Consider the following 21,724-nt stretch of genomic DNA (forward strand, 5'->3'; position numbering starts at 1 on the left):
GGTGAGCAAGTCCTGCTCAGAGGGATACATGCAGCAGGGTACCTGTCTCTTACCTACTCACCAGTTTTCTGGAGGTAGCCAAAGTCCACAGGAGCATGGGACACCTGGATTTCTGCAAAGAAACATTGAGCAGTAAGACAGTAAACGCAGTGGGGGCAAAGGCTGTCGTCGGAGTCAGTGTCTCCGCAGCATCTAGAGCTGTTGTCTCAATGGCAAATGGTTTAATAGAAAGAGACAGCTCCAGAGTCAACAACAAACAGAGCTGGGGCTTGTAATCTGAACAGCCACATCTGACCTTTGTCTTAGCTGTCATGGAAGAAGAATATCTTCATATTGTTTAGGCAAACGCCAGAAATAACACATGGAAATTGAACAGGAGAGACAGAGCGCGTGAAATGGAAGGGTTAACACATTCTTTTCTGCAAGAGGGTGTTGCTCCCTCCATAATTGATACCAAAGCAGCTTTGGGCACAGTACATCCCAATGAGAGAGCATGTGGCCTAATTTGGCACTTCTTCCGCCAGCAGGAGGCTCTTCTGCAGGCTATTCACAATCCAACTGAGGTTGGCATCCTTGCCTGGTTGAAGCTGACATACTGTGCCACATTATGAGTGGGAACAGGACCATCCTAACAGATTAGCATGAGCACAGACTTGCCAGAATACCAGTATGTGGATAATAGTTAAGTGTTAAAGGGGGGATCCCTGTCCAAAAATGATGAAATGACAGTCTGTCTTCAGCTTGCCCAGCTACAGTTAGGAAATCTGTCACAGGATACAACAGCTGAGCTCGGCATACCCTAGTGCCCTTTCAGCAGCCCACATCAAACTAGAAACCCTGTTTCAAGAGTGGGGTTCTCCAGGACCCAGGTATGGGCAGGTCCCCAGGAGAAAACTGGGAGAGCCTTAGTAGGGTGGTTGCTGTCCTTCCTGGGGTGCCTTGTTTAGCTGGGAAGCCCAGACAAGAATTTCTTCTGGTTTTCCAGGGGAATTTATACGTGTTGGCTTCCCGGTGAATTTTGTAGTGAGGAGAAAAGGTTAGGGTCAGGCTGTGTTGAAGCCTGTGCAGATGCACAAGATAGGTGGTAAGGCAGGAAAATGCTCTCCCCGTTTCCTACACGCTCGCAAGAGTAAAGCAATACCTCACGTTGGGTCTGAGTGTGTTAGCCCCCATTTGCTCCTTGCAGAAGTGCTCTGGCCAAGTCAGATGGCGTGCTGCTGTGTCTCAGCAAGCAACTCAGCTGGCTGAGTCGAACTGGCTATTAAAGCTGGCATCTGCACCCCGTGCACACTGCTGGCACCTTTTCCCCAAGCTGTGCCACCTACTCTGCTGTCGTCAAGCCCTTGCCTCACCACCCTCCCCATCAGTGAGGGACCTGGCATTCCTCCCCCCACGTCTGATGGGATTATTCCCATCCTTAGACTGTCCTGCATGCTTCCTGGCTCCATTTCCCAGTGCAGGTAGTACCAAGATGACCCCAGTCACACCGCAGAGACCCTTTGCATTCCTCAGTGACCTTCTCGTCCATCTGTCTCCATGCCTGAGAAAACTCACAGAATATGAACTGAACCTTTTGCAAGATGCTTGTTGCACATAACCAGGAGCTACGGTGTGTCAGGCAAGGAAGAATCGTGCTCACAGGACCAGCACCACCATAACAGGATTGGCATTCTCCTTTAGCCTTAGCCTCTCAAAATTAGGGGTTTTCCTATCTGTGGTTGGAAGAGGCACCTACCATTTAGGTTGCATAGGTGATGTATGCAAAAAATACTCTTCACAAGGACTTAATGTCACCTCTGAATACTCTTTTCAGAAGGTTTTCCTAGAAAAAGGGGAAGAAACAACTGTATTTGCACAAACTGGCAAAAGCATTTGACACGTTTTAAAGGTGTGTGTTGAAACACAGAAATATTTTTAACCCTAGATAAGATCTTGAGGAAATGTTTACTGGGCCTCAGAGGAAATGTAAATCAAAACTGCCAAAACTGTGTCAGTAGATTTCATTTCAGTTTACTTATTTAAAACAAGAATGAAAACAAGCGGAGTTCTGGGCAAGTTTGTACTTCTGCATCTCCTTTTAGATCTGTCTGTTTACATTATACAGTGTTTTGGGACTGACACAAAGGTGGCAAGTTGCTGAATTCTAAATGTCCTTCAATAGCTGGAACACTGCATTCCCGTGCCTTTTGATGAGTCACATTACTTATTTGTCACATATGTTGTTAATGCAGGGAAATGTATTCAATAAAAAAAACTAATCCAGGCAGCCAGCCATGGACAGATGAATGAAAGTGACCAAAAGCAGGTTGGAGCAGAAAGCGATGAAGAGAGAAAGGGCTGTTAAATCTGTGCAGTCTCCAAATCCTTTTAATATCAAACACAAAGCCTTTAGAGAGTGAAATCAACACTTCCCACATTAGAAACCCCTCTTTCTGCTCCTGAGCAGAGCCTGGGTTAGGACCAGGCTCTTTTCACATTTGACCTCTGTGATCTGTGCTTTCTCCCTTGACCTGAGGACAGAGGAGAAGCAGCTAGCGTTTGTGTAGGCTGCTTCGCAGGGATGTCAGGAGCCTCTGGATACTTCGTCAGGGCCCACCAGGGCCCATTTTGGAAGGAAAGAGAAAGCTGAAAGCATTGCCAGCGTTATGCTGAGCTGTTGTCCTCTGGAGTCCAGTCCTCAGCCAGGTTGTGAAATCAGAGGACTTGGAATCAAGACAAGAATAAACTCAAATTCAAAACAAGGTTTTTGTTACATCGCCTCATTTCACCACTGTCTCCCTAGGGCACGTGGACACCACAACAGATCGCTGCCAGCTTCGTTATTCTAACACAACATTTTCTCTACATCATGTTTTGAAGGGAAGTTAATATTCTGCTATGTTAATCAGGGGTAATTTTTGGCTATCCCGAACAGCGTATCCAAGCCCCTCGTGCCTGACAGCTGAGGCAAAGCTATTGTGATAGATTAGCACAGTGACAGCTTCTTCCATCCTGGGTTAGTCTTGGTGGTTGTCCCAGCCATTGAGAGCCAAACTCTGGCCATGGTTTCAGGAACTTAAACAACTTGTGGTAGTGTAAACTGGCCCTAGCCACAAGTAGTCTTGCCAAGAGCCAGTTGACTTAACAGGCATCACAGAAGGCAAAGGAGCCCAGCTCGTTGTTCCAGCACATGGCCGTGAAGCCAGATGAAATTTGGAGTGAACAAACTAATTTGAGCTTTTTACACCATTTTTGCTCTTTGGCTATAGAGGAAACAGTAGCAGCTTTGGCACTTTTCTAGCAAAGAAAGGCTGGGAGGGGAGGAGGCTGAATACTTTCTCTTGAAATAGGTGGGTACATGGAAACTGATATGATTCCCACTGCCCAGTGCCTGGCCAGGGGCTCAATCCTTCAAGAGATGGCTTCAGGCAGCTCATCTTTCTTATTTCTATCTCAGAGAGGGGAATCTTTCCTAGACCAAAGCATCTGGGAGGTCTTGAGCACTGCCTCAGTGCAGTGCCCTGCTTACGAGCATGGCTGTGGCTAACTGCTATGGGAAAGGGCATAGATTTTGTGCCTTTTTCTAAAAGAAAATGGGATTTCCTCCCTCAGAAGGCAACTTCTGGCTGTGTAGGTTTGTTGGCCTCCAGCTGCTACAGCTGTTGTGCATGGCATGGAGAGGTGCATCTTGTAGTAGCACTGCAAATGAAGGATTTTATTTTTGGTTTTGTCTTTAAATAACAGGAATTTAGTATTTCATTATTCAAGACGTGTTGCTTTCAGATCTGTCCTCTGAGAAACTGAGATCACAGCAGCCTGGAGACCTGCCAGGACTCAAGGGAATTACAGTCCTAGACTAATAAATTTTGGTCTGACCTAGAGCAACCATAAATCCTAAATAAATTGTCTTACTTCACTCATGCTACTCTAAACTCACCATGGTGTTTCAGACCCTGGACATTGTCCATGCCCACTTTTCCTGAAAGGTCAGTTTCTTGGAAAAATTGTGTTCAACGAAGCATTCTTGCCATCCCAAATATCCTCCCTATTCATTCAAAAATTAACAAAAAAAAAAAAAGAGGCTCTTCTACTCTAGAGAAGATGAACAATCTTAACACATTCTTCTGTCTTCCCAGGCCTTTCAACTTGCCAGGAAAAATCCTTCCCTTCCTTCCTTTGCTGGCCCAATCTCAGCAGCTTTCTCAGAAGACTGATGAAATCAAAGTGTAATCTGGGATCCCTAGCAGAACTTGAGCTTGTCCATTTAAAAGTGGTCTGCTTCCCAGCGAGGCAATGATTCAGTGTTATACAGAAGAGTTCTGTTGTCCCCCAGCTTCCACCCGATGGGGCTGAAACTGCTGCTGCCCAGCGAGCACTGCTGCATTTACCAGTTCGCAGCATTAACCTGCTAACCCTCGCAGAGCTCCACTGAGGTTGGGAGGTTGAGGCAGGCAGGGGAAACTGGATGCACAGTCTGCAGTAATTCGCAGTGTAGGCTGGATTTGTGCAGAGACATTGGCACATGTCCCACTATGTTCAACTGATTTTGAAAACCTGATCCTAAAAGATAAGATCAGGGTTGAACCATGGGTAAGAGTAGGACTTGGTATGTTTTGTCTCCAGTCCTGCAGCACAGGAAGAACTGAGTTTCAGTTCCTAAAGTTTTCAAAGGCAGTTCTCCACTCTAAACCACACCAGCCTCCTACAGAGCCCAGACTGTTCCTCTGGTGCTCACATACGCTGATTTTGGATTCACACGAGCCACTCCACTGCTTGCATTGTCATCACAGTGCACTTGAGATTCAAAAACAAAACTTTGTCTCCTGCTTTCCCACATACGCCGTGATTGCTTGCGCACCAGGGGAGTCCTGATATTCTCATCTACCTTCATGAAGGATCGTTTGTCACTTCAAGCCCTCTAGCCACCTGGAACATGGAAATCCCATTTACATAAATTCAGGGCCCAGGTTGTCTCTTTGCACTCGCTGTTGTCATAGCAGCCTAATTCACCGGTGGTCACATCAGCCCTTCACCTGCTCCTGGTGCCTTGGAGTTACAAGTAGCAAACACAAAGGGAAAAAGGGGAAACGCATTCTTCAGTCTGGCTCAGAACTGCAGGCTAAGCATGCAGAAGAAACCTAAGGGATTTCATACAGAGGGGTTTTAGAGGGACTGTAAGCTACTCTGGAAATGGCTTATCACACAAATATATCACAAAATAGCTAGTTCTTCCTCTCCTTAATAACGACTTTCACAAAGTCCCCCTTACCCAGGAGATAAGTTCTGGAAAACCATGTGTACCTTAGGGAGCTTCCTAGCTGTCTTCTACTACAGAATGGATTACCTAAGCATTTCAGCTTGGATTAAACTCCCTGCGGAGCTTCAAATGTTGCCTTTCCACACCAAACAACATCCAAATCAGCTGTTGGCATAAACAACAGTCAAGCTGCCCCCTATTCTTGCCAGAAGAGTTAGGTCCAATGGGACTTTACGACCACAGTTTTTTCTGCCATAGTTTCCAGATCAAGACTTCCCACCAACCAGACACCCAGCTCTGAAATGATCTCCAAAAGGCCCGGTTCCAAGCTAAGGAAGGCAAGGGCATGGGTCCAGCTCCACTCCGGGACATGGCAGACGATTCTCAGAAATCTGCAGGAATTCTGTTTGCCTGAACCTGAGCTGAATTTGTCCCATATCAAATTTTAATGGAACTGGCAGAACTCTTACATTGCAGCTTTCTTCTGTTCACTTAGTTCATAGTTCAAAAACTAATATCCCCCATTTATCAGCATTTCACATTGAGTTATTTGTTTAGTAGCAAAGAAAAGTGATTAAAGTATACAACATGGTGAAAATCACATTCTCATCCTCTGCACTGCTGTATAATTCATGCTGAAGAACAAATGAGATTACAGCTCTGGGACTGTCTCCAGAATGAGTTACATTTGTCCCGTTTCCCGTTCTTGCCATAATCTTTGTCAAGACAGTAGAATGATACATCCCATTTGCTGTCCCTCTCACAGTATTTGTCACACTACTGCAATAATAGAGTTGCTGGATACCCATATACACATCATGAATTATTTGTTGATGTAAGGAAATTTTTCTTGTATTCTCTTCAAGTAATCTGCCCTTCCTTTTAAATCCAGAGGCAGGTACTAATAGACATTATTCCTTTTTATTTATTTTATGTTAAGACTTGGTATTCTCAATCCTTTTTTTTAGAAGTTATAGATGAGGAGGGGGTGAGCAGCAGAATGGTGGCAGATACAATGCATTACTTTGCTAATTGCAAAGAGGGACCTAGGTGTTGGCAAAAATCAAGCCTGCTATTATATTATATATATAAACCCGTATTATATGAATAATATCACGAGCCCTATAAATAATGGCATGTTTATTGAACATGCCATTAGAACAGCCATCTATCCGTAGGCAAACAGCTTTGAGAAAACTTACCTTCTTATGAAAGCATTTGTGCACGACTGCTAGTCATCAACTAACAGCATTTATTTAACCTTAGTTCAGAAATGGATATGCTCTGGTTGCTGCTGAGTAAATGCAAATAGGAAAAGCAAAGGAAAAAAAAAAAAAGAATGCATGAAAATTGTTAGTGGTGCTTCAAAATTAATGCGAAAGGAAGGGAACAAATATTCCCCTGTGTTGTTTGCCCTAGTAGCAATCCCTCAAGTGGCAGAATACCAACAGGAAGTCAGGTTACTACCCCGAGCAAGCAGTCCCCTGTTTTGTTGGAGGTTCAGTTTAAAGCTTTACCTGCTTCTCCTTGGTTGGAAATCGTGAGACAGCAGGCTCGTTCCTGTTGTCTTCAACAAATCTTGAGCCTGACAGGTCTGCTACCTCAGGCTCCTGAAGTATCTTTGCAGCTCTAGGAAGGGGCCCACCAGAGCTCAGAGCCAAAGCACCCCTCTGCTGGAGACCCCCATGGCTGAGTTAAAATGGCTCCGCGGTGTCTCCTGTCCCCTGGAGCCAGGGATGACTAAATGCAGACCTGAAAACAAGGAAGTGGAGACTGTGGGTAAGGGAAATGTGATAACAACCAGGAAACGTGAAGCTAGGAGGGATCCCAGTCCTGCAACCTCAGCACTGCTTGGGCACCTTAGCAGTGAGCACGAGTGCCACAAAAACATACCATGGGCATTCACTGCTTTCCCTGCGGCATCTGCCAGCACTAATCTGCATTTCTGTGAGCTGCAGTTGTACAGAGAGATGGGTTTGCTCCATTATGGTGCACCCAGAGCAGCTGTGTTCTGGCAGCACCACTGCTGGTGCCAGCCACATGGGAGAGGACCCAAAGGAGCATACCAGGGAAGGGGAAGGAACGAAGGCAAGCTGAATCAGACTGACAGCAGGGTGAAAAGGGTAAAGAGGGGGGAATTGACCACTGATAAGCAATGGACTGCTGATTGGCAAGAGCAAAATAATTTTATTCTGTCTCAAACAGGATGTCATAAGCCAGCCATGCACTGCCTGGGTCTTTCTCTAGGAGGTCTGCAAGCTTAGAAGTCCTAAACAGCAAAGAAATCAAAACAGGGAGACTGTCATTCGTGCCATTCACACATACACAAAATGAACTTGTCTCACTATACAAACAGAAGCAGCATTATGGTAGTCAGTTTTGTATTTAGAAATGGAACAGTAACAGGAATGCTGTCAGTTTTTTTTCAGAGATTATGCATTCTTCCTGGATAGTTTTTGTATTGCTGTTTGAAATATGCATTTCCAAATGTGAAATATAGACATGAACATTATGTATCAGTTTAAAAAAAAAAAAAAAAGTATAACTGTGGCATTGAACAGATGTCTGGAGAGAATAGGAACAGGGAAAGCATACGGATACTCCTTCATCCCCCAATACCATCCTCCCAGCAGCCAATTATTTTCAGCTCAAGAGGTGTCCTTGCCACCCCAACACTTTCCTTCCCGTAACCATAAATGTTCAGTCAGCTTGTTCAGGTGAGAGCTAGATAGTAGTCAGTTGTCAGTGATTTTCAGCTATGATCCAGAAGGATTTCTTATTTTAGAAGAAGATGGGATACTTCACACTGGTTAAACTTGCCTTGAACAGACCATAAGCCAAGCTTACCAGAGGCAAAATGCTACCTCAGTTTTTGCACATTTCTATCAGTCAACCAAGAGAGTAGGAGAAGGAAACGAATGACCGTAGATTCCCCAACTAGAACCAGTTTTTCATTTGCCGCTGTTTATAAAAGATGTGTAGGCTGAAGCCAGTTTCCTACACCTTGAGAGCAAGAAAATTTTATATATATAATTATTGCGTTCTTTGTTCTTGGTTGTATGTTTCATTCAGCTTAATAATATCTTGAATATATTGTCCCTTGTTAACCACAGCAATTACGTTTATGCAAAACCAGAAGAAGGTGTGAATTTCCAGGAACCATTGTGGGGTTTCACAATGTACTGAGGAAGGAAAGCAAGCAGTTGCATAATTATTCCAGCATGACATGTTCATGCATAAAATTAGGCCTTCTCTCCAAGCACTGTCTGTCAATAAGCCCTGTAAGTCTATAGGAGAGCTGTTCGTAACACATTCAATTTTACCTATCAGTGTGATGTCCAATTACTTGGGAAAGGGTGAAAGACTTTATGCCACATCTAAACATGACAGACATAACCTTTAAGTACTGGCAAATGCCAAGATGTTGCTGGCAGTAGGCATTCTGAACATGTTTGTGTTTTTCTTTGTACACAATTTCCCTTTTTTTATGCAAATTCTAAAGTATTTTAGAACTCTGCATTATCACATCTCCCAAGGAGCCAGTTTAGAAAACGGAAGGAAGTTTTACACTATCTAATTTTTCTAAATCATTAACATAAAATAGGTTTTGTTCCTTCCATGGGTACTAAAATAGCATTTCCTTGAACCCTAACTTCAGCACACAAGTATCAGGTTATAAATTCAATCATTAGGTCCTGCACAAAAGATTTTTTTAAAAGTAACACGGTTTTGTTGTATTGTTCTAAAAAAAAAAAAAAAAAACACGTCAAAAGGTTCTCCTGTATCCCCAAATGGTAAAACTCATCTGTACCTCACAGGTCTTTTAAAATAGTCCCATATGTCTTCCTTCCTAATACCTCCCAGCAGGGAGCACAACAGCAGGCCTAGTTTGTCTTAATTATCTCTCTTTATCTCCACAGGACGAAGAGATTATTGCCAGTATGTCACTGGCTGGAACAGAGGAGCCAAAGATCATATGTAATCTCCATTTCTCCACAACTACTAACGAAGTTGAGGTAACTGTGATGGCAGAACCTGAGGGAGGGAGTGGAGACCTGGAAAATGAGATTTCTGTTGTTTTGGGTTACCCATCCTAACTAGAAATGGGTGGTCAGAATCACAATGTGCATAGAAGAGAGAAAAAAAGTTTCTATGTGTAAGGGAGGATATGTTTTATTCTTGCTTACTACACGGGGAAACAAAAAAGAGAAAGCTGGTTGCAGTCACTGAGACAGCATGCTTTAGCAAAAACAGAACTTTAAGAATCACAGCTGCTATATTAACCAGAAAAAAGCTATTTGAGTACTAGGGATACTTAAAATACTAAGTGCTTTAAAACAGAAAGAGATTGCCAGTGTTTCCTTTTTATAAGACTGTATTGTAGTTCTTTATGCATTACAGAAGTTATCTTTGTCATTTATTGACTCCCGATGCAGCACTGGACGGCTGCTTCTCTTTCAGATAGCTTAAGGAGCTGGCATCTTGGGCTTTATGTTCCTGGGAACATGTTGTGGCCTTTGATTTGAAGTCTGTGGCCTTCTGGGAACTACAGTGGCAATCTTGGTTGCATACGTAATAGTGTTATGGCTGAATGTTCAACTACTATGCCCTTGGTTTTCTTTGTTATTAAAGGAGTCACATTTTTTCAGCAGGGCACCATAAGCTGGCTTAGTTGCCTGATGCACTGAGAAGTTAATGGGGACTAGAGCAAGATTCTCATGTGATTCCTAGGACCTCATTAGTGATATAAAATAAGATTGTAACAAAAATCTCAGTTACCATTTTCTTACGTGCTTTGTTCATCTGTGGCGATCTTTTCAAGACTGCCTTTCTCTTAACTTTTCCTGGCCCTGAGGAACAATCTTTTTGCATCATTTAGGTCCTGATCAGAGCTAATAACTCAGCAGTAATTTCAATAAATGTTCATGGAAATATTTAGCATATAATACTCAGCAGCAGCATCTTGCAGAAGTAAGAGACAGTTGTAACCTTCCAGTTCATGCTGAAAACTTAGCTCTGGATGACTTTATATCTGTTCCACATGCTGGATAAACATAAACCCCACAAAATCACTGCCTTACTGGCCTAACCTAGATTATTATTATGACTCTTCCTCTGTTGATCATCATGTACGAGACATGAAAACTCACTTCAATCACCTTTTGCTGTCTGTTACACATAATGGATAGCTACTGATGGTGAATATTTTTTCCTTGACATTAAGAGCTGGGTTACAGTGCTCAGCTCAGTCCATCCAATCAGCCTTAGGGATTGCTGCAATCTGCAGTTCTCTGTTATATAGCAGGTTATAGATAGGGTGTTTTGCCCTATCCCTAGTTCTTACATAAAGGCACAGTCATCAGATCGAGTAACCACTAAAAAAGGAAGCTCTGGGCCTAAGATCCCTCAGTTTAAAGGGAAAATGGAAATTTTGGAATAAAAATGGAATAAAGCTAACTAAATGCTGGTGTTGATGAGTAGTAGCCTCTTCATTATCCTCATGCACCAAAGGGTAGATTTCCAGGACTGAAGTTAGCAGGAAATCCTTTCAAGCAGCTTTGAAAATTTTAGCCAAGAATCCTCTTCTAGCAGACTTCTGGCAGCATGTGTGCACCCTTCTGGTTTCCTTTTTTTGATGAAGATCAAGCTATACACATAGTGAAGGATTAAAAAGCAAGATACCAGTAATAATAATATATTCATTTCAAAAACTGGCAAGTTTTCTTCCTTGAAGTCAGGAAGTACCCCTGAGCCAGCTGGACAGACTGAATACTGGCTATCACTACTGTTTTCCAAGACAGAAGACATTTGATAACCTCTTTCAAGCTTAATTTTTTTACCTCTTTGAAGCATGTTGTGTATCTTCTTGCTGTCTATAAAGAACAGTGAGGCCCTGTTTCTGACAGAGGCCTTGAGGACAATACAGTTGATAAATCCAAGTGATGATGAAGATGATGACTGCTTTAATAAGTTGTAAAACTCCTGCTGTTGGCATGTAGCCATGCACAGTTGCCTGCTTCACTGTTCTGGGAATTCCACAGCAGTCTGACAAATCAAAGCCTTATTCCAAGGCCTGTCTTTGAAGGTACAGTCGTACTGACCTCTCGGACTGGGGGCCCAGGATCTGAGCATGGTTTTAATGTTAGAAAACATGGGGAGGTTTCGTAGCAGCAACAGTAATTACAGTTTCTGGCCAGAAAAATGCCCATGTACAAAATAGTCATCCACCTGCAGTTTAACAGTGGTGGCCTAAACAAATGACTAACTTGCTGATCTTCTATCCTGTGGAAAACATAAAGTCATGGTGAAAGAGGAAGAGTAATTTAACAGTGCATGGCACTTCCCATCTGAAGAAACTGAATAAGGGACACATACGTACATCACCAGCAAATCTTAGCTGATGTGGTGATCTGTGCCTCATGAATGGCAGAAATAGAAAGACTCCATTTTGTACTATACTTGTGCAACTCATATAACAAGAAAACAATCGCAGCACTGCAATTGTGATTCATGCTTGAAACTGTTAGGCAGCTGTTTACTTTGTGCTGTATTTATTTCCGTTGCTGACAGTCCTTTGTTATTATAGATACTACAACAATGCTGTTTTAATTTTTACACAGAGCTGGAAAAATCCACCTAGATGCAGCCTTCGAGAACCTTTTTCACAGTCCTCTCCTCTGTAAACTAGAGGTGGGGTAAGAAACACAAAAATGGGGAAAAACTGTCTTTGTGTACTTCTTTCTTTTCTCTCCCACCTAAGGCCTGCTTTTGTCCTTAACAGGCTCAATGACATTCCCAAACAGCTAAATGTTTTCGTTCTTTCTTTCTAGGTAGATTTTCCTAAGCAATCAGACTTCTGCTGCAGCATTACATTAACAATATATATATTAGAAAATAAATAAATAAACAGAATGAGCATTTTAACTACAAGCAGTCTTTGCTCTTTCACTGCAGCATGGCTTCCATCCAAAGCCAATTATGTAAAACAACAGCACCTCAGCACCATTACCAACAGCCATCTAAAAGGAAGAATTACACCTACTCAAAGCTGAAAACATTTTCAAGAAATTTAATTATTTTCTTACTTTCTCGCCTTGAGCGTGCTTCCTACCTTACTTCACTCTAAAACGCCTTGGGTGTTATTCATCTAGAACATATGGAGCACTATATAAATCCAAGTTGTTGCTGATTTTACTTAAAAGTCAGGTTTTATTTTCTGTTTTTACTTCTGCCTGTTTACACTCCTTGAAACATCTTTTGCATTGCCCCAGATGTCGCTTCTCACAGTGCTTCATCTTTCCTACATGCTAATCTTGCTTCCTCAGTACTTGTGATTTTTTGCTTCATATAGTGATAGAGAGGAATGCAATGCCAAAAACTAATTGTCAAAGAAAATGGCAAAATGATTTAAGTTCATGCCTTTAAATTCAGTATCAATTAAGTTTAATGGTCAAAATCCTTTCATCGATTTATGAAACTGTGTAGATCATGATTTCTAAAGGAAGAAGTGACTCTGAGACAGCTCTATCTAATAGAGAGATTTCTCTTTATTTTACAGCCTACTGTCTTAACTTTAACATACTATGGATATAATTTGTAGTCTTTCGTTCTCATATTGGGTTTTCAATGGTCTTGGTCAAGAATTCCAAGTATGCTGATAACAGCTGCTGGCAAAGCATGTTCCCTGTGCTGCAATTGGCTATAAGATGCAATAATTGAAGCATGATTTATTCTCACACATGGCAACAGTGGGCTCTCTAGAATATCCATCAGTTAAACCCTGGAGGCAGAGTGAGTTGTTAGTTACTGGCTAAAGCTGTGGTGGTCTTCTAGCATGTTTTTCATTTAACAACTGGGTGCTCTGCAGACCATAGGCATTTCTAAGGAGTGTTCCTCATGAAGAAGTCGTCTTAATTAAGATGACTTAAGATCACATGTAAGCCATGCATCTTTTTCACTCCTTTATCTACAGTTCTCCCCTAACACGAACTGGGAGCTGTGAATGAAAGCAAACATTTGGAAGAAATCTCTTTGACTTAGGCATGTGATCAGACAGCCCATAAAATATGAGAGGCGCTGTAGTGAAGGGGAAATTTGGAGGGAAGAGTAAGAAGAAGAGACTGAAGGACATATGGGAATATACATAGAATTAAGGCAACTAGAAGCAGAAGACAGAACTTGGCCCTGTAGCACAGATGTTTTTTGCAAAGCAAGCAATTAATATGGTATAGTGCCAGCCATCAGCCTGAATTCCTCTTGTCATCATTGAAGAGAATAAATTAGTAGACATACATAAATTTTGAAAGGAGGAAATATGTACTACATTCCAAAGCATGCATATTTCTATTAACTTACTCTCTGTGGAGCTGGATGAGAAGAGGCAAAAAATCTGGGACTTTGCGTCTCAGTCCTGTTTGAAAGCTTCTACTCATTTAATCACCACTCGTTTTGGCCTCGTATCTCTGCAGTTTTTCTCAGTACTATCACTTGCTCCTGCTGCTGCTGAAGGCAATGGAAAAAACATCATTGCGCTCAAAAGCACTGGAATTATAAATAGTCTCTCAGGAGTCAGTCAGCATGGATATCTGTAGAGCTGTCCGGATGCCTGCTAATAGTAAAGTCCAAATTTTTCACGTTGGGATAAGGATTATAGCAAAGACCTACAGAAAAGAGAAGGCCTAGGCGGGGGCCATGGCTCTACCATTTAGTAGCGCTGTGCTAGCAGGACCACAGGCAGTTCTTGTTGGTAAATACTGAAGAGGTGCTGTGTGACTGTTGTGAGGAACTTCAGAAAGCTCTGTAAAGTCCTGCACAAATGTATTATTATGCTCTGCGGCAGTACCTGCTGCTTCAGTTTTGCTTGCTGTCCCTGTTTGAAGATCTGCTGTGTGCAATGCTGTTAGAGCACTGGAGAGCTCCAGCAAGGAAAAGAGCAGTTCCTTGGCTTAAAAAGCCCTAAGAAGCATTAAGAAAGCTTGTTGGTTCTGCACAAACATAGCAGCATTCAATTATAACCCAAGCTTTTTACCAGCCTCACTCAAGTACAGCAAATACCAGCTGGAGGGTAAGGAGGGATTTGCTTTCCAAACAGCTAGGAGAGGCATTTATTTCACTAAATTAAACAAATATCATCCTGTTTATGGCAGTAAAAGTCAGCTGGACATCATGAGCCGTGGCCTGTACTGCAGGCTGTTCAGGACTTGGCATCCAAGAAAGATCTCAAGGGAGTACAGAAAACACAGATATGTGTCTGCAGGTCAGTGGAATCCAAGCACAAAGCCCCAGAGATGGAGGGCAGGTTACTTCCACCAGCAAGACTGATGTTGCTGGTGCTACAGTGTTCTCCCATGGTCTCCTAAGAGAGCATATACCTGCAGAAGAAACGCAGCATGCATTGACCATCTAAATTTCCAGAGGTGCAGCTTTTCCTGCCTGCAGTATATTGGCTTAGTCCTGGCTGTTGAGGGCTGCCCAGTGCCTGACCAAAGGGACAGAAACCATCCCAGTTGGAAAGACGGACTAGGTACAGTTCCTTCCCTGTGTGTATGAGCACAGAGAGCACTTGTATCATGCTAAGAGCACAGACGCCATGCTTTCTGTAGCCCTGTGGCACTGCGTATATGAGTAACCTCTACCACTCATCTTGCTTGTCCCTTACTGTCCAGATGACGGCTGCTGGTGATTTTGAATCTCTCAGCTTTACAGGGTCCCTGTTATCGATAATGCAAGAAAAAGAAACTCCATCACACTGAATGATACAGAGGATTTCCAACAGCAATTTCCATCAACTGGTTATTCTTATTGTGACCTGAGTTTGGGCATTTTGTCAGCAGCCACTCATGCACTGAATATTCTGGCAACCTGCAGAGAGGCTGTGACCCTCTTCACTACAAGCAATCTAGGAGGCAATAGGGCATTCATTCCCTCCCAAATAATGGGTGGGAAGGTTGATTGATTTGCTTGAATGATTTGCTTGATTTGTCGAGCAAACCTCCAGCTGATTTCAGGGGGGCTGGCACTTCACTCCCTCCCCACCTCCTTTGCCCTGCATTCCTACATTCCCTGCTTTTCAGTACTAGCTTACTTTTTGTGTAATATAAGGCCTTCCTTTTTTATATTTTAGATAAAGCAGTCTGATAATGCAGACACTCCTGAAAATCCAAACAAGAATACACCTGCCACCAGGAACAGGATAAACTTTCTGATTATTTTAAAGAAGAGTTGCTCCAGGCTTGTATTCTTTAGTGAATTGAGACCTTAAACACACCCTACCTGAGGTTTGCAGGAAGTCTCTGGTGAAACCAGCATTTTAGTACAGCTCCTGAGTCCCAGCCTGGTGTTTTTTTTTTTTTCTGAGGACTGTCATTCTGCTGGTAAGATTAATGACTGTGCAGTGTGAGAGAGAAACGGGAGTGGACTAGTCAGTACTAATGCCAGTACACAGACATGCAGACTTACTTCCAAAAAAAAAATGGAACTTACCTAGCAATAACTTAGAAAATCTGATTTCTTATTTGTTCCAATAGTGAGAGGCATTTCCTTTGTCTCAATCTACTTCTCAGCAGGAGTCCCACGCTGATGAAGTATCATCAAATTGTCAGCTCCCACTGAGAGAGACACCCGCACTGCTCACTGATTGGAGAGATGGAAGCAGTGACAGGTGTTTCTAAAAACTGTTGGGTTTTAAAGTTAAAGGAAAAAAATATATATTTTTCCCCTCCTGAAAGATTTTTCTGAAATAGAGGAACCTGAAACAAGGCCATGAATATTATGTTGGGAGAGACAGAAGAAAACAAATGAAACTAGCTAGTGTGGTGAGGAAAGGGGTGGCAAAAGAGTGTGGTAGAAGGATATAGAAAAGATACATAAAATAGAAAAAAATCAGCATTTTTGATCAGGAGCAATAAGATATACAATAAAATTTAAGAAAGTCAACTTCAGTGGTCCAAGAAATTGTGTTTTAGGTCAGCTGAAGTCTCAGTACTAGGCTGTTGTTGGGGTTCATCTCACAATGACCCACTCAATCAAAGGAGTTAGTGAGATTCTGAAAATGGATTAATCATTTTTATGAATAATGAGGATATCTGCACTTATATTGGTTAGGAAGAGAATGCAAAATTTATGCAGGACCAGTAGCACCACATATTAAAACTGAGCAGCTCTTCTCACAGCAAAACCATATTTCATTTGCCTTTTTAACCATTTCAGAGAGAGTAATGGAAATTCTCATTGAAATTGTTCAGCAATGGTCTCCTCTGCTAAATGGGGATAATGCCAAGCCCTCCTTTTACACAGATGAAAACAAGTGTGCTAATTTATGTGAGGTCCACAGCTGCTAAAGTCAGGAATGTGATGTGAATGTCCATAAGATGAGTAATCCTACCTTCAGCAGGAAGTGAATGGTGTTCAGCGAATAGGCCTGGGACCACACAAACAGAGAGAAGGTAAAATATTGAACAGCTTCTCACACAGTGGTTATTTGTCTGTCCCCTGCATTGTGAGCCACAGGCCCTCTGGGGAGGACTAATATAAGCTCATGCAATTAGATAATGCATGCACACAGGAGGGTTAATTAAGGTCGCATGGTTCTGACGTCTCCTATCTCCGTGTTTGAGTTTGCAGCCTTAGTGGTGCGGTGTTTTTCAGGTGACTGTTTTTACCTTTTGTGTTTGTCTAACAGAACATAATCCGTATTCATTTTCTAACAGCACCCAACCTTTGGCTTCCCCGATTGTTGCTAAACTGCATTGAAAGCCCCTCATCCCACCAGCACAGGATCCCTCTTAGAGCTTCAATCATGAGCTTCCCTCCAGCAAGGGAGACTGAACAACAATAATAAAGCATTCTCGGTTTCTTTCTGCTACTCTTCTGGAAAACAGCAATGGAGCTGACCAGCCATAGCCAAACTCGTAATAAGGTTTTAATTCCCTTTTATGTGGGCATACACTGATACCAGGACTGGTGTAAGAAGGCAATTGAGTGGGAAGGGGTTGGTTTGTGTAGGCATAGAGAGTGTTCACGGTAGGCTACCCTGCGATTCGTTTGTATAGAGCATGATTCAATATGCATTGGATAGATAGATGCTAACTGAACAAAGATGTCTGAACCCGTCTGTGCTCAGAGTAATTCGTGCTGTCTGTCATGTAAGGGCCAGATGCTTCCTCTGGACCCCTTGGGCAAAGGAGCTGGTCACGGGCTATGAAGAGCACAGTCTGGCAGCTCCACAGATAAAGTATCTGGTCATTTGCTGCCCTGCAGCAGCTTGGGGGGCTATGGCAGTAGCCAGAGACTTGGTACTCCACCTACTGCTATTAGGCAGATAAAGCGGTTTAATTGTGTATCTGCAGGGCACTCTCCTGTTGTTTCTCTGTTTTTTCCCCATTAACCCTCTTCTGAGCACACCTGACCCCTTTGTCATGGAGCTGAATGATCCCACTACGTCTAAGCCTCCCAAGACAGCTTTTGGCAGCAAATTTAGGCCAGACATTTTCCTGTCTCTCTACAGTATTTTTTCTCCTGCCATTCTTCTCATCTCATGTGCAAACCCTCCTGGGAAAGGCCTACAGAAGTTAAGAGGGATGAAACCAATAAGAGTCTATAGAAGTGTAATACTACTCTATTCTGGAATTGAAATGGAGAGTGCTGTCTTCTGCAACCTTTTTGAGCCATGCTACTGGATTATATTCTTTGACAAAGATGTTAATTGTATTCTATTCTATAGGATGTTCAGAATGTAAAGAAAGATTATCATTTTCTCTTAAATTCTCCAGGGTTTTTCCACAGAAAGCGACATCACAGACTATATAATGCAGTCACCACATGAAGTATGCCCATTTTTCTTTTGTTAGGTACCTTTTTTATTTTTTGTATGAATTATTTATTACTCATTAATACCGGAGGAAGTGAATTGTGCTCCTGAACATGACCAAGAGAATGACAGAAGCAACGTGGCAATAATTACAGGAGTGCGTGAGCTCTCTAAATGCCTGTAAAAATGATTTAGTTGGTTGTAGAGGGGGGAAAAAAAGGATTTTTAATGTCTATTTTTGTAGGAAGGTTGAATACCCAGGTGATGAGTGCTGCATAAATACCATATAGACCATTTTAAACAGTCTGTAAACCTCATCTTGTGTACTCATAGTGAGAGCAATACACAAACAGCACAATGCTCTTTGACATACTGTCATCTACTCTTAAAAGTTGAAGTATTTGGCTGGATGAAATAACCATTGCATCTATAGATGAGGAGTTGAGCAGCCCACCAGATCCTTGGCAAATCCCCTGTGAAATGAGAAAGAGATCTCAAGGCCTCGGATCCTTGTGTGTGTCCAGAGTGTGCTGCCCCTGCAGAAAATCAGAGCATCATAGGTAGGGCTCCACACAGCATAGGGCTCCACTCCATAGGTAGGGCTCCACAATCTACTTTCCTTTTGTGGTCACTCAAAGAGTGTCTTGGGTACTGCTAGAAAACTTAGACCTAGCAGCTTTTCATGCCTTAGGGGTACAGTACACTCAGCACACCCATCCTAATTACATCTTGACCTTTTCTGGCAGGTTACCCCAATAAACCAGCATCAATTAATTTAGTAGTAGGCTCCTTCCTTTTAAAATAATCCAGTGCCTTCATTTCTCTTCTGTAAGTTGTTTTACATTTTTTGGCCCTATCTCTTTGTGGCTGTTAGGATAATTAGTTGCTAAAATAAGTCCTTCTTGAAAATGCAGGAGTAAAGCAACAGAGCACTCTAAAATAGGTGCATTTTGTGAAGCTGTCACTGAACAGAAGATGTGGCTGATCATCTGAGTGACATGAACAGACAAAAGGGTTATAGGGGGGTTATTTTCCACAGACAAAGAGCAGAAGTCCTTGCACTCTGAGTAGCTCTAGTTTTAGAATAAGGCAGCAGAGATAGGGGGTGAAGGGGAGTTTGATCCAGGTAGGTGGATCTATGTAGCAATCGCCGTTGACTTTCTGTGGGGGTTGTAGAGGGGTCTTCCCGCTTTGCCCATGTTATGCTTAGCTCCCCTTTACAATACACCAGCAGAAATCAGTATACAGCTACTGGTGCTCCTGGCACCAGTGGGAAGTGGAAAAAAAGAAGAGAGTGCTGTGTATGTAAGTGCACGTGTGTGCACAGATGATTTGCTCTGTGACAGTGAATGCAATGGACTTGGCTCTGAAGGAGCACTCCCTGAAGAGTGGCTGCAGGATTGCTGTAAGCCTTAATGGCATAATATGTTTAAAAAAAAATGCACAGCCACACATTTGCATATTTATCTTGTACCATTAAAGGCACAGACAGCAAGTGTCAGCAGCAGAAATGAGGAGAGGGGAGACTGAAAGATTTTGCCACTGATGCTTAAACCTTCAAGCAACCACAGTGCAAAAAGCTCCTGTGCTATTTCTCCCTACAGCCCTGTGCTCCTGTCTGCACCGGCGCTGTCTGATCTTGAAATAGTTTTAAAATGTCTCAGGAACAGACTCAGTGACGACATTGCTGGTGCAGCTTCGATGGGAGACCAGTTCCTGTTTTATACAGTACCGTACAGGTCTGCTGCTGAGCACAGAGGAAATTACTGCCTCAACTTGCCATAACATGAGGTTTTATCATGCGTGGAAGTATTTTCCTTAGTGGGGTGGAAATAAAAGAAATTTTTGTCCCCCTTTTCCCTTCACCTGCGAACCTCAGTTTGTTTCTTTTGTGTTTCTAATTCCAACTGGAAGCATGAAGTAAAAAAAAAAAAAAAAATCCAAAAAAGCCATTTTGCCATAATCCAAGTTGTTGTTTTTTCTGATTTACAAATGTTTCTTTTGGGACTTTATCCAAACTGCAAGCCTTGGTGAGGGTCAGTTTTACTCAGCACTCAAAACCTTATAGCAAGATTTTCCCCTAAATCAGGAGGGTGCTGTTAAAAACACGGATGTTTAAAAGTAATGCACACTTAAGGTTCTTTTCTTTAGGTTTATAATTTTTCAGTTCTGTTGGATGACAGGTTTTCAGCCTTTCCAACCCCATCAAAAGGAACAGACAGCATTTTTTAAGAGAAAGCTAAAGATTCCCACAGACCCAGAGTTCAGAGCTTAAAGAAAACAATCACCAAATATGGCAAGGAACCATGAGCTGGAGATGTTGAAACATCATTATTATTATCTGCTCATTCTGTCCTTCCCAACAGGCTTCACACCAAACAAAGAGCAGAGAAAATGCTCTCACCTAGGACAGGATGAATAAGCCGGTTAAATTTTAAGAAGTGCCAGGCACCCGCAGCTCTGGTATCAGTGGGAAATGCAGGTGCTCTGAGAATAAGATCCTGTCATCAGGTTTTTTCTGCTGTTGACTTGCTTTCTTGTTCTCTGCTCAGGTGGGACACAGTCCTGTTCCTTTTCTGTGCAATGAGCCTAATGGAGACTCAAGGCTGTTCTCTGCCAACTTGATCTATGGGCTTGGACAGGGTCCTTCAGCCTCTTGCGCACCCTGCACTTACACCCTGGATGACGTGGATTTGGCTTAAACACCATTTTGCTTGCTTTTCCCACTTTATTTCCCACAGAAATGAGGGTGTGGGGGGATGCATGTGCCTAGGCCTTGCCCCGCCACAGAGCTGGGATTTGCCTGTCTGTACGGAGGAGTGCAGGCATCATTTAATTTCCTGCTATGACCTTACTGAAAACAGCAGCGTGGTAGGAGGTTCAGCAGTGGAGTGCCTGACTCTGCAGTCAGTGAACAGTTGCCCATGTAGGTGTGTAAAGTGGACCCCACCAAAAGTTTTTTGGTGCGCTCAGTGCCATCAAGTTCCTTTTTGTGACCTAGCACCCCAAGTTTAACTGGCTCTGAAGTCCCTTGATCTCAGTTTTTCCATGCATGGGTTGTCCTGTATATGACCCAGTGGGACAAGAACAGATTTGGAGTGCAGCATCTCTCTCCCTTGGCTGTGAGCAGTGCCAGTGGCACTAGTTCTCTGACTGCCGTGCCTGAAAGCTTTCCTTAGCTGTCAGATGCTGAGCAGGGATTCCTGCTGGTGTGCAATGGCAGACAAGTGACGTTGAGTCAGCTGGTAGAAGGCTATGCTACCAGTCTCCACAAGTGTACCTCTGCTGGAGCAGGGAAGAAGGCGTGAAGAAAGCTAAAACAGAAAGAGCGTAATAAGGTAAGCAACAGGAATCCAAATGACCAATGACAGAGTTGCACATATGTCCATGCTAGGATATGACTCTACCGTTTCTTTACTAGAGCTGCCCTTTTAATACATCCTCAGTAGTTTCACAAGTTGCAAACACTTGTGAACTAGCAAAGGCTGAAAAGAAGCATGGATTTCTCTCCCTGCTGGTCCTGCATTGATTGCAATTAAGGAGGAGGAACTGTAGGTAAGGCTTATATGAGTGCATATCCTCCCCAGGCCAGATGAGTTCTTGCTGTTTGATTTTTTTTTTTCACTTCCTTCTGCTTGTTAAAGGTGCCAATTGTATAATTTTGCGCTATGATTTGAGAA

General features: G+C 42.8%; 1 protein-coding gene and 1 long non-coding RNA gene across 7 annotated transcripts in view; one reads left to right on the forward strand and one right to left on the reverse strand.

Moving 5' to 3' along the window:
* Nucleotides 1–21,724, forward strand: part of PARD3B (par-3 family cell polarity regulator beta) — a 536,941-nt gene that overhangs the window by 38,064 nt on the left and 477,153 nt on the right. Inside the window, exon 2 of the mRNA XM_083842794.1 lies at nt 9,157–9,252. The gene's annotated coding sequence lies outside the window, so the exon portion shown is untranslated. The remainder of the gene's footprint in view (nt 1–9,156; nt 9,253–21,724) is intronic.
* On the reverse strand, nt 160–20,498 carry LOC310902015. Of its 6 annotated transcripts, none has more exons than XR_014586403.1 (7): nt 16,620–20,498; nt 15,719–15,868; nt 15,509–15,622; nt 13,592–14,607; nt 6,754–6,988; nt 6,439–6,527; nt 160–5,025 (listed from the first exon to the last, which is right to left on the reverse strand). It is a non-coding gene; the product is annotated as an uncharacterized lncRNA (long non-coding RNA). The 6 variants fall into 6 exon arrangements; XR_014586404.1 differs by having other exon boundaries at nt 160–5,117; XR_014586405.1 differs by having other exon boundaries at nt 6,439–6,530.

Source organism: Anser anser, assembly GCF_964211835.1.
Source record: "Anser anser genome assembly, chromosome: 6".
Classification (NCBI taxonomy): domain Eukaryota; kingdom Metazoa; phylum Chordata; class Aves; order Anseriformes; family Anatidae; genus Anser; species Anser anser.